This window comes from Larus michahellis, chromosome Z (genome assembly GCF_964199755.1).
Source record: "Larus michahellis chromosome Z, bLarMic1.1, whole genome shotgun sequence".
Classification (NCBI taxonomy): Eukaryota; Metazoa; Chordata; class Aves; order Charadriiformes; family Laridae; genus Larus; species Larus michahellis.
The window spans coordinates 65,853,289-65,864,752 of NC_133930.1; the positions used below are offsets into that span (position 1 = coordinate 65,853,289).

At 41.8% G+C, this 11,464-nt stretch overlaps 1 pseudogene; it reads right to left on the reverse strand.

Annotated features, from left to right (window-relative positions):
• Positions 1-904: 904 nt before the first annotated feature.
• Positions 905-3,049, reverse strand: LOC141736539 (uncharacterized; annotated as a pseudogene).
• Between the last annotated feature and the right edge of the window lie 8,415 nt (positions 3,050-11,464).

The window sequence follows — 11,464 nt, forward strand, 5'->3', positions numbered from 1 at the left end:
GAAGGAGAAGTAGAAGGTCAGTATGCTATGCTATGCTAAGTACATCCAAATACACTTATTTCACCTTCCTTCTGAAAGTTACCACTAAAAAGCAGAGGGCTTGGGATGGCAACGCTTGTAAGGTTGTCGCAGGGAGAGTGATTAACTTCGCTCGTAAGAGAGAACTAGTGAAATATTTATTAACATTAAACAGTGATTTAACAAAGTTAGTAGTGAATGTGACGGTGTTTTACAAGATTCGATGCCAGGGTACACTTGATTATTCACTGCATAGAGGCCAGGGTCAGACAAGCTCTCAGGGAGACCCTCCCGTTGAGTCACGAGGTTCAGAAGGACCCCCTTGCTTGCTAAACGCCTTCTCAGAGAGGAGCCTAGGTGCGGCTGGATCCAATCCTAGTCCCAGACTTGGTCAACGGTTTGTGTCTAAAGGATTATATATGCGCAATCAATCCCTTATATCACTTAGCTAAGATTTCAAAGTTTAGCATGCTATTAGTCACTTACCGAGAATCTGTTGGCGGCAAGGAATCTCTCAACCTCGAGTAGAACCTTAAGGGAGTGTTCCCACTCCAGGGGAGATCCTGGCGTGCAGCCCACTGCCGTGCAGGAGAGCTCAAAGGGGCTCTTGGGCTGTCCACTATTTATGGAGTAAAATAATTGACTTATAGTCATATTCCCATGGGAACCAAATATCTAGGTCCCCACTCCAGGCAGTGTTTTGACTGTGTTACCAGCCATCCCCCAAAGTCCAGGTGCAACTCATAACAACTCCCACTGATGGTTATGGCTTGAGCAGGAGCAGGAGCAGGAGCCAGGGAGGGTGGGGGAGAAGGGGAGAGCACACCGCCACACTCCACCCCGTGACTATAGTCAATTCATCTTACCTTCACAGAGTGGTGGTGCGGTCACCTCTTGCCTCTGTGCCATAAACAGTATACTAATAGTTGGTGTGCTTAGAGATTCACGGTAAGTAGACAGTGAAGCACTGCTATTTGTCATTTGTTAATTTGTATGTTTTGGGTGGTTGAAGTTGGGTTATTTGTTTGGTCAAGTACCAAACTTTTATATACAACATAAGTATAAGCAACAAACATAATAAAATTAGAAGTAGCAAGATCACAACTGGGTGAAGCATATGATTAAACAGTCCTGTTGCTGTTGGTGACCATCCAAGAAGAATTTCTCACCTATGGTGTTCTCCATCCTTTTTCACTCTTTCACAGACATGGTGTATCTCTTCTGTATCATGCTGAACAGTGATTAGAGTTTTGTGTCCATTATTTTGGATTCGTTCCAGCAGTTGACACAGGTCATCATGTTGTAGTAGTTTCTTCACCAATGTAAGATTCATTCCGACAGGCATAGGCAACAAATCTCGAATCAGTGTATAATTAGACTGTAGCAATTAATAAGATCTAACAGGAGCTGAATAATTGAAGTCACATCCCATAATTTTAGTAAATTTACAAACACAAACATTTGAGTGATTACTTGTATCTACAGTAACATTATCTACGAATATAGTATTACAAAGGGTTCTCATACAAACACATCCTTTTCCAATATATAGGTTGGGGATTTTCATCGAGATGTATTTCAAAATGACAAACATTCTGTTCAGTGTCAAGGCAAACGTCTTGGGCTTTGATGGTGTTACTTACAAATAAATCCTTGTTGTTCTTGTACAACGCATGCATTAACATCAACGGTCTGCCATTTGTTCCCATTCCATTGGGCCCACACTCTATGTTCTAATGGATAGAGTATTGTTCCATTGTGATTTAATCCTAGTGCAATGATTGGGTATATGGTGTATACCGAAGCATTGTGTACTGTTAGGACAAAAGCTGTAGCCTTCTTGTTGATGGGGTCGTAAGTACAACTGACTAAATACCACCAGGATTGAAATTCCCTTTCAAATCCAGTTGCATTATCCCAGATTACTTTTTGAATTTCCGTGGGTAAGGTACCTTCTTCACCTTCTTGTACAATTGCTGCTACCGTAGATTGCATCCACAGCTGAGCATGGATACAACTAAGTGCTAGAGAAACACTGGTTTGGGCTACAGCAAGGGCATCCACAATCAATTGGTGATCGCTCTTATTAATTCTTTCCCACTGAGGCAATACATCAGATAAGAGCCATTGGTTAGTTCCCAGTGCTAATAGGGAAGATCACAATGGGGGTTCCAATTTGTTTAAATCACTTATTGTTGTGCTCACTTTATTTGCAAGTACTTCAGCGTCTATACTGTTTAAGACGCCTAATCCTGTCCCTACGATACTGGTCACATCTTTCCTTGTTCGTCTTGGAAAGGTGAGTGTTCGCCCATGTAACCATGCTAACCACCCCACATAGGATGTACTCAGGAATGATGAACAGGCTGGTTTGATGGTAGAGATGTTAATTTGCATCACTAATTCTACTCGTTTAAGAGACTATGATGGCTTAAATAACACTTGTTGTTGGTCTGTATTTTTGATCACATATGGTCTGATTTCAGAAATTTGTAGGGATAGAGTTTTCTCATCCTTTACAATTGGTGTGGATGTTGTCGTATGAGGCTCAGTAATGTCAATTTTGAATTGAAATGATACTCCCACACTATGGCAAGCCCAGAGACAGACTACAAAAAAAGGCTGTGCTAAGGTAAAGTTGTACCAACAGTCCAATTTTTCAGAGGTGCAATGTTTCATACCATTGATTTTTGGCTTTGATACAGTGCTATACACTGAAGTCTGAGATGCTTTCTCATGGGTAGACCCATTGATCATCCAGCACCCTATTTGAATTTTTTTCCCTGCTGTTCCCTGAAGTCAGAGAACTCTATTGGTTCCGTCTGTATCCCAGCTCCATTAATTTTCTAAGTATACTTCGCTTCTGTGCATGACCACAGTGGAAATATTTAAATCAGCCTTCCTAGAGTGTATTCCCATACTCCCGGTATGTTTAACATGAGCTTGAGACCATGGCCACTCTAGAGTTCTTCGACCACAGGTTAGAAGCAGCATTGCTGAGGTTTGTGGTATTAACACGAACACAGCACTTCCTTTTGCCATCCTGCGGGCTGCTGTAAGAGAAGACAAAGACTTGTTTCGGCGGGGAGAGTCCGAACAGGTTACCCCATTAAAAAGAAGGAAAAATCCATCATGCACTAATTCTGTGTTTTGCACCACTGCTATCGGTAGCTTCCCAGGCACGCGGGCCACGAGGTTTAATTAAGGTCATAGGCACAATACATGTGGCTGGTAAATTGACCATCACAGGCTGTCCTGGCTGTAATGTTGTCGGATATTCTTTTTCCTTATTGGATGGGACACTGAGCTCAGCCCCACAAAGAATGTTTGGCTTACAGGGCTTCCAGTGGGCCCATATCGATTATTTAATTGATGGACTACTTTGGAAGGTCCCCTATCCCATTGAGCCTTGTGTGGTTTGAGATTCTTTTTCAATAAGCCATTAACTCTTTCTACCATCCCATTTGATTAGAGGGTAGTATGGAGTGCGGAATACCTATTTAATTCCCTCTTGTTTTGGCCAATTTTGTACTTCTTTGCATGAAAAATGTGAGCTGTTATCACTTTGGATAACATCAGGGTTAGGCAGATTTGAGAATCATAATGATAGTCCTAGGATTGCATTTTTTCCATCGGCTCTCTGACATTTAGTGACCATGAGCAAGCCGGAAACGACCTCCACTCCTGTGAGGATATATCGATATCCTGCAGAGGGTTTGAATGGTCCAATATAATCAATTTGCCACGTAGACCATAAAGTTTTCCCTTCATTGATATGTAGAGGTGGTGCTTTAGCAGGATGATCTGCCTGCAATCTCAGTCTACACGGGGGACATTCTGTAAAAATAGTTTCACAAGTGTTCTGGTTTATAGGCCAGCCTTTACTCTGTGCAGCAAAGTAAAGTGCTTCTTTATCTGTGTGGCCTAAGTTTTAAAGTAATCAGTCTCTCAGTTGATACCACTCTGAATCTAAGGTGACTTTCCTAATTTTGGTTAGCTCATCTACCTTTTGATTCCACTTTGTAGCAGGTTGATTATCCTTAGCATGAGCTTTAACCCATCCAATCCTAAAAGGTGTTTTCCTGGCGATATCCAGTAATAGTTGCCAGTCTTTCTTTCTCCAAACTGGGGATCCCTTTACTTCCCAGTTTAAGGTTTCCCATTGTCAGAGCTACCAGCCCATACAGCATAAGAGTCTACCTATATAATTTTTGCTCCATTCTGTGCTGCCAAAACAACTGCTCTTATTTCTCCTACTTGTGCACTACCTTCACCTTCCTCTACTACTTGTTTGCCAGCGGTAATATCTAATGCAACAGCTTTATATTGCCATTTACCATTTACTCTTTTTGCAGAAGCATCTGTAAACCAAGTGTTTTCCGTCGGAGTATTTTCAGTAAGGGGTGGTGCATCCAGAATGGGTGAAGGTTTAAAAAGTCGCTGTAACGCTGAAGTGTCTGTGTTTACTGGTGTCTGCAGTTGGGAAACCTTAGTGTGTTCTTCAGTTAATTGCATATTTTCTGCTACTCCTGTTAGTTAGGCATACCATTTTCTGATAGTGGGTTTCTGTGTGACTCCTTCTGGGGGAGCAGTCCCCTTAAAGATTAATTAAATTAATTAATTAAAGGGTCCTCTAGTTTGCACAGGTTGTCCCTGATGTATTTTCTCAATTTGTTTAACTGTTCGGACTGAAGACAAAAATCCCTTTCCCCATTCAGAGTACCGTTGTTCTGTTTCTTTAAACGCAATTGAGCTAAAGAATAGAGGTCTTTTCGGTCCATCGGGGGCAGTTTGGAACAGATTACAATAAGTAGCACGTTCTGCGAAACCCCATTGGGCTATGATAGGGTCGCAGGGCTGTACTGGTCCCAGTGACTGGTATGTTTTTAATTCTTCTATTAGAGTGTTTACTGCCTCATTATGTTCTGATCTCCACTCCCAGGATTTGCCTTTCTGTAAAAGTGAGTATAATGGACGGGAAATTATAGAAAATCCGGACACATGCTTCCTCCAACATCCTAAAGTTCCCATTAATTTTTGTAACTCCTTCCTTGGTTGAGGCATTTGTAGCTCTTCAATTTTTCTTAAGGTATCCGGAGGAATCACAGCACTGCCTGCTATCCAGCAAGTACCTAAAAATTTTACTTCTTTACTTGGTCCCTGACATTTTCCAGGTGGGACCTCAATTTCTGCTTTATTTAGTGCTTGCCACACTGCTGCTGCTGCTTCCGCCACTGTCTCAGGAGAAGTTCCTCCAATGAGAATATTATCTATATATTGATACGGGTTCACAGCTTGGAGGAGTGAGACTGTCTGTAAAAGTTCGGTAAGCGAGGCATGAGCGATTGGGGGTGAATGTTTATACCCCTGTGGGAATCTGTTAAAAGTATATTGTATTCGTTGGCAAGTGAAAGCAAACTTCTCTTTATCCTCCCCCTTCAAGGGGAAGGATAAAGAACACATTTTTTACATCTAATGCTGGCGTCCATGGGTGGGCAGCTGCTCGCAGAGTAGCTGTTAAAGTTGCAATGTTTGGTACAGCGGCCGTTGGCGGGGCTGTATTAGCATTTAGATGGCCGTAATCGACGGTGAAACGCCACCTCCCATCGGGTTTCCGAACCGGCCAGACGGGTGAGTTATACGGGGAGGGGGATCTGAAAATAATTTATCTTTTCTCTAAATCAGCTATGACTTCAGCAATGCCCTTTCGTGCCTCAGCAGAGATCGGGTACTGCGGTACGTTGTAATCTTTGACTCGGGGAGCGCAGGGGCGGAGCGGAGCCCCCGCACGGCGGCCTCCCGGTTTCGGCGCGGGTTAGTGCGTGAGCCGGAGGACCACACGCTGCCGTCCGGCAGACACCAGGTTCGGCCGTTAAAATATCAAAACCTAAAATATTCTCATGATGAACTTTAATTGCAAAGCGAGTAGACGACATGCGCTTCTCGCCCCTAAACTAACCTTAAACTAACCTTAGCAGTTTGACATACATCAGTTCCCCCGTGCACACCTATAATTCTCCCTCTTTGCCGTCTGGATCGCACACCCAGCTTCTCGGCATCTTGTTGTGTTAATATCGAAATTTGTGCCCCGTATCTATTAAAAACTTTACTAATTGTCTTCGAGGACCAGCTGGAATTAATATGTATGGGCCATCATCACATATCCACTGATAAACCTCTGCTTGCCGGACAGGCACGCCCAGTTGCTCTCCGGACATTACTCGGTTTTTGACTGCGTGTCCTGCAATTCCTCCTTAAGGGGAGAAAGGGATTATTCTCCTTCAAAGAAGCTGAAATACGGTCTCTGTTTCCACCGTTATCTCGTTTCTGAAATGCTTCAGTGCGACTCAGGGTAATGCCAGTAGGCTGACCTTGAATCGCGGCTCTGGGAATGCCTGGTGCTAATGCTTTCCTCCACAATTCATTCCTCATTCCTCGAGACTCTCTTTGCAAGTTTTTATTTCCCTTTGATTTAATTCCTGTTCCCTGTTTCATGGGTCTTACTTCGTGATCTCCTCCCCGGAATTTCTGGCTTTGTCTTTCAACTGCTGCACCGTCGCGCCAGCCCCTTTCACGGCAGTAGTTAACAATGCTGCACATTAATTCTGCCCAGGTAGGGATTTGCCTGGGAGGATGATTGCCCTGTGTGTTAAATTCGGTATCTCTTCTAATCTCATTCCGTTTTGCAATTAGATGAATTTTAAGAACTATTGGGGCTCCTCTGACCAGTGGTTTTAACATTGCAAAATCTACTGCAGCAGATAGCGGGACATCGTGGCGTCCTCGTTCGTGCATGGCTTGTATGCAAGCGGCTTTTGTGAGGGCTGTGGATAACTCATTTAGAGATTTAACGGGGATTATGGCGGGCTCACCCCGCTGCATGGTGTCGATTCCTCCCGCCCAATAAGCTACTCGGCTGGTGATAGAATGGGGTGTATCTGCTGGGTCGGGTCCTAAATTTAAGAAAACTCCCGGACCCCAGTAGCCACTGGCTTCATACTGATTTAACATGACTCTGTCGCCGCCAGTTAAGCATACTCGCCACAAGTATTCAGTCTCAGTTTCACCGGGTTTTCTGCTGTATCTCTGTTGCAAATTTGTCAACTGCAACGGACGCCAGCGTCTGGTTCGTGTAGTATGCCATGGTTTAGCAGCCCGAGATCCCGCAATTACCTCCCTTTTAACAGTGGGTCTGGCTCTATATTCATGAGGATTTATGGGGAACAAAGGAATGTCTTCTTTTGACTTGCTATCATCGCGATCACCGCAAATGTTTCTGTCCCAGTTTGCAGGGGATACTATCAGTTTCCTAATCTGTGCAGTGTCAGGGGGGTGGGGAGCCTGTGTGAGTATCATTTTGACCTTTTCTTCCAATTTCTGCCTTTTCTCCTTTTCTTTCCGCAATTGTTTTTGCAGATGTTTATTTTCAAAAGTTAGCAGTAACTCAGTTGCCTTCCTGCTCTCTACTTCCTTCTCTACGTCCTGATCTCTCCTATTTCTATTCTCCCTGTCTTGGTACGCGGCTTCTAAACAAGTGCCTAACACCTCGCAGATGATTCTCATGTCTTTTCCACCCTTTGTGCTGCCGCTAATTGCTTTTAAGTGCTCTTTAACGACTTCCCAATTGTACCAATTATCACGAGCCCATTTCTCTGATAATTTGGGGCTCTGGTTCACTCCACACGTCCGTAAGTAACCGGTAATAACTCCTGTCATTTTGTCACTACGCCAGGTGTCGCGGGCCGAGTGATTAACTTCACTAGTAAGAGAGAACTAGTGAAATATTTATTAACATTAAACAGTGATTTAACAAAGTTAGTAGTGAATGTGACGGTGTTTTACAAGATTCGATGCCAGGGTACACTTGATTATTCACTGCATAGAGGCCAGGGTCAGACAAGCTCTCAGGGAGACCCTCCCGTTGAGTCACGAGGTTCAGAAGGACCCCCCTGCTTGCTAAACGCCTTCTCAGAGAGGAGCCTAGGTGCGGCTGGATCCAATCCTAGTCCCAGACTTGGTCAACGGTTTGTGTCGAAAGGATTATATATGCGCAATCAATCCCTTATATCACTTAGCTAAGATTTCAAAGTTTAGCATGCTATTAGTCACTTACCGAGAATCTGTTGGCGGCAAGGAATCTCTCAACCTCGAGTAGAACCTTAAGGGAGTGTTCCCACTCCAGGGGAGATCCTGGCGTGCAGCCCACTGCCGTGCAGGAGAGCTCAAAGGGGCTCTTGGGCTGTCCACTATTTATGGAGTAAAATAATTGACTTATAGTCATATTCCCATGGGAACCAAATATCTAGGTCCCCACTCCAGGCAGTGTTTTGACTGTGTTACCAGCCATCCCCCAAAGTCCAGGTGCAACTCATAACAACTCCCACTGATGGTTATGGCTTGAGCAGGAGCAGGAGCCAGGGAGGGTGGGGGAGAAGGAAAGAGCACACTGCCACAAAGGTTGTAGTCCATAGCTGCTAAAAGTGACCCTGTATCACAAGCAGGAGGCTTTGATCAGTTAAAAAGACTGAAATACACAAATGCAGACAAAGGGAATTGAAATGGCTTCAACTTTGTCACTCTTGATTTCTTAACGCAGTGGGTTATTTTCTAGTATAAAGGGTATTTTTTTTCTGGTGTTTAGGGGAATGGAGAAGTGGGTAGAGTTATTACTCCATCATGATATGGGATATAACCTAGAATTATTTACTATCATAGAGCTTTCTTTTTCACTTTGATTAAGATATTGCTAAGCTATTTTGGTAGTGGTGGTGGGTGTTATGGGAAAAAAATAGCAACAGAAAACATAGCATAGCTTTCCCTGTTTTCTGGATGGACTCTGTAGCTGATTATTTTTGCTTTGATGTTTGTTATTTTTACATCTGAATCTGTCTTCTGGTGCTGACAGTCAAATAGTGACAGGATCGAATCCTGAGAAGTTAAACAAATTTTCTGTAAAATCTACTAAACTATAGAACTTTAACTGGGGTCTAAGTGCTGACCACTTACTGTCTTTTTACTTGTCTGATCTGTCTCCAACATTATTAAAAAGCAACTTGGCTGAACACTGGCATGTCAGCTAATCATTCACAAAGTCCCCATCTGATCATGCCTAGAGACGAAACCTCTCTGTTTCTTGCTGGCACCGTACAGGTGAAGAGAGTCATATGTAGCAAATGCACTATAATAGTTAATGGAGGTTATCTGGGCTTGGAAGAAAGTATTCTTTTAATTAAAATAATAATGTTGGATTTCTAGACAGCCAGTTTAAATAAAACTTCCCTTTGACTCCTGGGAAAAAATGGACTAAGCAAAGACCTTATGTTAGTTTCTCTGAAGTATATGGGTGGTTTTGTGGTCTGAAAAAATGAAATGAAATTCCAGCCGTAGGAAAGTGAGATGCTACAATATGTGCTCAACATTCATTGTGTAGTTCTCACTTGTGATAAAAGTGGCCTTATCATAGGAAAATTTGGATGAGAAGGGAGAAGTCTTGACCATGAAAATTAGCTGCTATGTTATTCTAAACTTATTTGAGCATTGTGGACTGTAGACAATTTGTACTTCACCTAAAACAGCCCGATGACCTATAATGACTAGGATTTGAATCCTGTAATCTGAATTTACTTAACAAGATAATTAAATATCTAAAGTCAGTTCATTTAGAGGCTAGAATGGATTAGCTCTATACATTTGCAGATTTCTGCCCTTCTATTTGTATGCATGGCTGTATGTTCTCAAATTTTTTGTTATAGCTTTTCTTTCAAATCTCATATCTAAGCTTTTGCCATAGCAGTCAGTACTGTGAAGAGCTTTTGTTGTCCTAGGAACTGAGGGGAAAGAAATTATGAAATGCCGAATAAGATGGAATGGGTTTAGTCCTCATTTCAGCGTCGAAAAGCACTCAGAGAAGTTAATTAAGCTCAGGAAATAGACAGCAAGATAATTAAGATTAGGCCTAATTTTACACGGCAGGCATTCTGTGATGTTTTCCAAGAGACTAAAGGGACATCATGTAGAGAAACTCCAGGCTTTCAGTCAGACTCTTGAAAGATCATTACAGCTGATGTTAAACAGCAGGGCAGACTAATGTGATGGGGCATATGTTTTCTTTTACATTTCTTTAAAAGTAAAATTGTGCCATAAATGTAAACAAGGACTAAATACACAGTTTATTATTACTGGCAGTGAGGTATCTAAGTGAATCTGTTGCTGAAAAACAATAAGCATTAACACAAAAAACCTGGATGTATTTGTTACTCCCTCTGCCAGAGTAAAGTCTGCCATGCTGTACTGCAGTTTATTATGTTCTAGAAAACTACTGAGAAGGATCTTTTGTTTAAATCAGACATACAGTGTTAATTTTACTACTATTGAGGACCTTAGATATACTCTGTAGCATTACATGTGCTGGCAATGTAGCTTCTTAGTACTGTCAGAAAAAGAAAATCCACACAAAGGTTGACACAAAACCTAATTACCCTCATATCCACTTCAAATTTTTATTACTAGGTACACTAGAAATCTTAGAAATGAAAATGAGGAATAGATTACATGGAACTGTGGGTTCTGGTTATTTGTTCTTTGAAATGCTTCTACAAAATTCTGTGCATAGCAAATTAGTCTCACTTATTAAGCTCAAATCAATCATTTAGATAGCAGTGCTTTATTCTGTATGCCTGGGCTCATACACCAGCACTGTCAAAACTTTCCGTGTTCTGGGTAATCAATCCTAGGAAATATTTTATAGTTTCTTTAACATTTTCCATCCACTTGCATTTGATTATATTGATTCTGTGTTTTCTTGTGTAAATTGAGGTCTTGGTTATTTTTGTATTTATGTGCCCTTTCTAGGGAAAGAAGTAAGGGGGATGTTGGTGGTGTTGACTTTTAAAAAAATAACTAGATTCTCTAAAGAATACAAGATTCTCTAAAGCTCTATATACTAGAAGTTATTTTCCCTCATATCTCCACACCAAGTAATAGCAAAAGTGTGAATAAACATATGTGAAAATTCACTTTGTTAGTAAGTTTGAATACATATGAGGTTGAAGAAATTGTAAGATGATGATGAAAAATGAGGAGGTTTAATACCTGGTGCATGTGTGTCAAACAAACACGCACCAAAACCCAAAGAACCTTCAGGCTGATGAAATCCTCTCTGTGGTGCCAGTATTGTGGCATGGATGTAGATTAAATATTTAAATGATCTAACACATCTTAGTGTGTATCACACATCTCAAACATGTCTGTTTCACAATGCTACTTTTTCTTACAGCTTATATTCCTGGGTTATTGGTTACATGTACATTTTAGCGGTCATCCTAAAAATATTTCTAGTTCTCAGTCTTTACAGAAAACCTTGAAAACATGGCTGGCTCTGTTTCTTAGTGGAAACAAATTCTTCTTTGGACAAAGGCACCCATCCAGCCTTTCAATACTTAAAGGG